Source organism: Globicephala melas, chromosome 6 (assembly GCF_963455315.2).
Source record: "Globicephala melas chromosome 6, mGloMel1.2, whole genome shotgun sequence".
Classification (NCBI taxonomy): Eukaryota; Metazoa; Chordata; class Mammalia; order Artiodactyla; family Delphinidae; genus Globicephala; species Globicephala melas.
Window position 1 is genome coordinate 39,444,922 of NC_083319.1, and position 6,550 is coordinate 39,451,471.

At 39.6% G+C, this 6,550-nt stretch overlaps 1 pseudogene; it reads right to left on the reverse strand.

Moving 5' to 3' along the window:
* Positions 1-5,265: 5,265 nt before the first annotated feature.
* On the reverse strand, positions 5,266-5,801 carry LOC115863901 (ferritin light chain pseudogene; annotated as a pseudogene).
* Positions 5,802-6,550: the final 749 nt, after the last annotated feature.

Here is a 6,550-nt window from a genome sequence, read left to right on the forward strand (position 1 = left end):
GGAGCATTTAATCCATTCACGTTTAAGGTAATTATTGATATGTATGTTCCTATGACCATTTTCTTAATTGTTTTGGGTTTCTTTTTGTAGGTTCTTTCCTTCTCTTTTGTTTCTTACTTAGAGAAATTCCTTTAGCATTTGTTGTGGAGCTGGTTTGGTGGTGCTGAATTCTCTTAGCTTTTGCTTGTCTGTAAATCTTTTGATTTCTCCATCGAATCTGAGTGAGATCCTTGCCGGGTTGAGTAATCTTGGTTGTAGGTTCTTTCCTTTCATCACTTTAAGTATTTCATGCCACTCCCTTCTGGCTTGTAGAGTTTCTGCTGAGCAATCAGCTTTGAACCTTATGGGAGTTCCCTTGTATGTTATTTGTCATTTTTCCTTTGCTGCTTTCAATAATTTTTCTTTGTCTTTAATTTTTGCCAATTTGATTATTATGTGTCTCGATGTGTTTCTCCTTGGGTTTATCCTGTATGGGACTCGCTGTGCTTCCTGGACATGGGTGGCTATTTCCTTTCCCACGTTAGGGAAGTTTTCGACTATAATCTGTTCAAATAGTTTCTCTGGTCCTTTCTCTCTTCTCCTTCTGGGACCCCTATAATGCAAATGTTGTTGCGTTTAATGTTGTCCCAGAGGTATCTTAGGGTGTCTTCATTTATTTTCATTCTTTTTTCTTTATTCTGTTCAGCAGCAGTGAATTCCACCATGTCACTTATCTATTATTCTGCCTCAGTTATTCTGCTATTGATTCCTTCTGGTGTATTTTTCATTTCAGTTATTGTATTGCTCATCTCTGTTTGTTTGTTCTTTAATTCTTCTAGGTCTTTGGTAAACATTTCATGCATCTTCTTGATCTTTGCCTCCATTCTTTTTCCGAGGTCCTGGATCATCTTCACTATCATTATTCTGAACTCTTTTTCTGGAATGTTGCCTGTCTCCAGTTCATTTAGTTGTTTTTCTGGGGTTTTATCTTCTCCCTTCTTCTGGTACATAGCTCTCTGCCTTTTCATCTTGTCTGTCTTTCTGTGAATGTGGTTTTTGTTCCACAGGCTGCAGGGTTGTAGTTCTTATTGCTTCTGCCCAGTAATTCTATTTTTAATTTCTTAGTTTCCTGGTGTTTTGCCAGGATCAAAGAAAGGAAGGACTGGGTCCATCATGTGCTCCTTCTTGGCCTTTTCGGTATCAGGGTGTCAGGCCCTTTTCTAGGGTTGATCTTGACCTTGCCTGGGAATACACAGGTCTCTGCATTTCTGTGGTCTCCCTGGAATCTACCACTTTATGATACTCACCCTCAGTTCTAGTCTCAAGTGCTTAACCAATGTAAGGCAGAGACAATCTTGCAGGTTTCTCTCCTCTAGGACTTGCACAGAACCCAAGAGTTTATCTGGTCCTGCTAGCTTGTAGGGCTGAGCAGCTATTCATCGCAGGAAAGGAAGATAGATTGATGTTGGTAGTGGGGGAGAAGAGAGGTATAATCAAGCCACAGTTTCCCAGAATCACCTGCTAGTTTCCTCTTCTCTATGATAGCTGTGCAAACATTCATTGGGTTTGGAGGGTTTAGCTGTATCCTAAAACACAGACTTAATTTTTCTTCCTGTTGCCTAGTAATTTTCATTTAAATTAAGGAGTTTTACACATCAGAATTGGTATTTTACCTGTTGAGACATAAAAAGCCTAAACAAAGATAGTAATTTTTATCTGAAACTAAGCTTAGGCAACTTAAGTAGCGAAAATTGTTATAAATTAAACCAACTGTCAAGTATAGCCTCATTTCAGCTTTCCTGGTGATTTAGTTTAGTTTTCTTAGGGAAGCCCCCAATCTGTAGTGTTTCTAAAACATAATATTCATGTATACTGAATACATAATACATGAATACCAATAGTGTTAATAGTAAAAAGTCTCATTCTAGTAAAAGCAAACCATGTGTGTATATTTGTGTGTAAGCAATAGCGGTTAAAAGGTCACATTAGAATTTTCTTCTCACTTAGTAAGTAAACAACGTTGTTTTGTATAGAACTAAGCTGAGGCTAAAAGGAGGAGTGCTTTGATTTTTTTTTTAATCCCTTGTGACCTTTTAATGACCTTTGGATGCAGACTATAGATAAAGAATATTCTGAAGGTGAAAGAGAAAAGTTCCTTAGGGGTATTTTTCAGGTATGTTTTTGTTAAGTGTTTAACATCACTGAATTCTCAGATCTTACATATTTTTATGACACAGAACACATACTCTAAATGCAGGTGTATTCCTTTAACTGCAAGTATTTATTTAACAAATTTCCTCTCAAGTCTTCTGGTGTCAGACACAGTATGACAGTAGTTAAGGATCTGTCATCGTTCCCATTAAAAACCTTATTGTTTAGGCTTTGCTTCCTTGACTGTTTCAAATTACATCTAGCTGAGACTTGCCAAAGAAGTTGTCAGCTTAGATATGACTTCGATTTTGAAAAACTGTTGAAAATAGGAAAGCCATTTATAGTGACAGAAAAAAAGAGAATTTGGCTGGCATCAAATGTCTTTCCTTGCTGAAATATACTTGTTCATGAAGTTTTCCAAACAATTGCAGTATGGATTAGTACATTTTGACACTTTAAAAATAAGCATGCTTTAAAATGGGATAGATAATTAACTGGAAAAATATATGTCTCAGTGTATATTAGAAATGTTTCCTGGCTTCATTTTATCACAAGTGTCCAATATGTCACTATGATAGGATTGAAATGGCAAGATTCTATTTATACAGAATATGAATCAGGAACATCTCCAGAAACATCTACCACAAAAAGAACATTTGCATAAGAATATGCATTTTCATCTCTTTGGTATAGTCAGGGAATTAGGTTAAAACTATAGTTTTTTTGTATAATGCTTATATTCAGCATAAAGTAAAACTCAATAGGTTAATCAGTAATTAGATCTCTCAAGAAAAGACTTTTCTGAATTGTCAAACTCTAACAGAATCACCCAGAATGCAGTTCAGAGAGATAAAGAGATGGGAAAATAGAAGAGAAATTAAGAGGCATGGAGGAAAGAATTAAAAGCTCCAACATTTATCTAATAAGAGTTCTAAGAGAGATTAAAGAGAATGGGGCAGGGTTAATATTCTAAGAGATTATGGCCACAATTTTTTTTTTCAGAATTGAAGAAAGACATGATTCCTCAAATATAGCAAGCAACACTAACTTGCAAGCAAGATTTGAAAAACAAATCCATACCTAGAAAATCTAAAACCTACCAGAAAAAAAAGTGAGGGTCTTATTCTTTCCTAGGTAGAAAATTTTACTGATGACAGGCTTCTCACAGCAAAAAGTAGATGCCAGATATCAATTAAATAATTTTTGCAAAGTCCTGTGGGGAAGCAAGCTGGGATTCCATTCCCAGCTAAAATATTGGTCAGGAAAGAGTGTAAAATGTAGATATACAAAGACTGAAAGTTTATTGTTCCGTTTATTGTTTATAGAGTTTATTATTCATTGATTATTCTTTCTGCTGAAAGGCCTACTGGTATATTTACTTCAGTAAGAAGCAAAAAGGAAAAAGTAGGAGGCAAATAAAAGAGGAAAGTATGTTGTTACATGCAAATTAGTGTTGGCTGTTTCCTCTCCTTCCCCTTTCCCCTGCCCATGCCCTTCAAGCCTTCAGTAATACAGTGAGGAGAGAGGCTGTTTGAGTTAAAGCCATACTAAGGTCCTCTTCTTTTTGGTGGCATCAAGACTTTTTTATGGAGATACAATTTACATATAACATTATATTAGTTTCAGGTGTACCACACAATGATTTGATACATGTATATATTGTGAAATGATCACCACATTAAGTCTAGTTAGTCCATCACCACAGAAAGTTACAAATAATTGTTTTCTTGTGATGAGAACTTTTAAGATCTAGTCTCTTAGCAACTTTCAAATGTACAATGCAGCATTATCAACTACAGTCACCAAGCTATATGTTACCTCTGAGATTTTGATTAAAAAGAGCATTTGCTGAAAACACATATTAAAAGTTTGAAAGCCACCACAGAACAAATACAAATAGAATTAGGAAGTGGAGCTAAACCAACCTCTGAACTTTGTGATAATTCCACTTAAAGAATGCACTTTTTAGGGCTTCCCTGGTGGCGCAGTGGTTGAGAGTCCGCCTGCCGATGCAGGGGACACGGGTTCGTGCCCCGGTCCGCGAAGATCCCACATGCCGCGGAGCAGCTGGGCCTGTGAGCCATGGCCACTGAGCCTGCGTGTCCGGAGCCTGTGCTCCGCAAAAGGAGAGGCCGCAACAGTGAGAGGCCCGCGTACGGCCAAAAAAAAAAAAAAAGTGCACTTTTTAGTCTTTACCTCCATGTCCTGGTCAAGGCGAAGTCTGGTTTCTCTCCAGTTCTCTCATTAAAACCCACCCTGTTTCCATGCAAAAGACACTAGTGTCCTTCTGGAAAAGTTGAGAATATAGACACTCCCCTAAGCTATCTGTAGATGCTGTGGGTTAGGAAGATATTTTGTTAAACTTCATTTAGGTGAAGGGATATAGGGTTGTTTTGGAGAAGGGAAAGGAAATGCTCAAAAAATGAAGTACCTCTAAAATGACAGCTGTGATACCTACTGTTTACTGAGTATCTGCCTATGCCAAGCACATTACATTAACTTTTTTAACTCTAAAAATGACCTTACACTTTTGATATCATCAATCCTGTTTTAAAGATGTGACAATGGAACAGCTTGTAAAAGGGACCCTGAATTTGAGGGCAGGCACCTCTGGTTCTACCTCTTTATTCTCTCTGCTCTGTAATGCTATATCTTCAATAATATTCTCACCTATGAGGATCTTGTTCTAATGCTTGATATATCTTGATCTTTTGAAACTGGGGGAGAAATCAGTGTACAAAGCAGGATACACAGTGTTGCATTCTTCAATAGTGTTTTTTCACTTTTAGTTTTTGACACACTGTGATGTGTAAAATGAAAAAAATATAAAATAGGGCTTGTCCACAGTGGGCTAAATCTTTAATTCTCTTAAGAACATTAGTGGATTTTTAAAAGGCATTCTATACTACTGTTTGGTATGTGCGTAATTTTTTTTTGTTGTTGGGGGGATGGTTGGTGATTAGTATGTTCTCTAGAAGAGACAGAACTTGTGATTTTTTTTTTTTTTTTTTTGGCTGCAAAAAGCTTTATTTCCATTTGTCCCAAGGCTTGGGAGAGGGGTCAAGGGCGGTTAAAAAGCTGCCCAGTGGCTGCAGAGTGGGGCTTCAGGAAAAGCTCTGACGCCAGAGGGGCTCCTCAGAGGCCGCTGGACTTCGGAGACTCCTGTTCATGCTCGAGGGTGAGCCTTTCAAAGAGATAATTGCCCAGCCCAGCCTGCGGAGCAGCCAGCCTGCGGCGGTTGGTCAGGTGGTCGCCCATCTGCTTGATGAGTTTCACCTGCTCCTACAGGAAGCGGCTCTCCCGGAAGTCGTAGGGGTGGGAGTCTGCGCAGGCGGAACCCAGGGCGCGCAGATCCGATAGTGCCTGGTTCAGGTTCTTCTCCCTAAGAATGGCGGCTTCCACAGCGTCCTGGGTTTCACCCCACTTATCTTGAGAAGGCTTCCGCACATCTTGGAAAAGGGCGTGGCTCCAGCACCGGTTTTGCATTTTCAAGAGACTCTGGGCGCCCTCGCGCTTTTCCTCGGCCAATTCCTGAAGAAAGTGTCCCACGCCGTGCAGAGCCGCATCGTCGGGGTCGAAATAGGAGCCCAGAGAGAGGTAAGTGCCCGCCCCGCATCTTGGACGGCGGCCTCCTCCTCGGTGGTATAATTCTGACGAATCTGGGAGCTCATGGTTGATTGGTAGTAAGGAGCTAAGCGCAAGAAATAGTGTTGGCTGGTCCTGGAGGCCGAGGATAGCTGAGTGGCTGATTCCAAAGGTTGTGACTGGAAAAAAGGTTGGAGGGTGGTAGAGGCTGGAGCAAGGAAGGTCCCTGGGTCTGTTCATTCCAAACACTGTTGAAGCAAAAGAGAGATATGCAGGACAGCTGAGCGCACTGCCTAAAGTGATTTTTTAAAAAAGAATCACATTATGGTAAACCAAATTATAAATAGGCAATAATTTATTAAAGTCTAAATGAAAAGTTTCCTCTGTTAAAGAGAGTACTGTTAGATGGCATCCTGCTCTCTGAATGCTCGGGGCTAGAAGGTGCTTTTTGATAGTGTGTCCTCACCTCTGAGCCCTAACCAACATAGAGATGGAAAAAATCATTTGGCTATATTAATGTTCCTCAAGCTGCTGTTGAGAAAACTACATGAAATTGGAGGAAACTTTGTCCATGTGAATTCGACCCTACCTAAGAAAACAGCTTCAGGGCCTTTAAGATGCAAAAGCCGTATTCTGATTGCCAGAGCACATGTGAATTGTTCAATCTCTTCCTCAGAATTTGGCTTCCCGTGTAGATTTCACGACAGGGAAGAATCTACTGAGCAGCATTCCGGCTGTTACATTAGCCTCTTATGAATTTGTATGATGTTCTTTTGTTTTTGAGAAACTGATCTCTGCCTAGGATAGTCACAAAATCCAATTTCTGAGCCTTTAG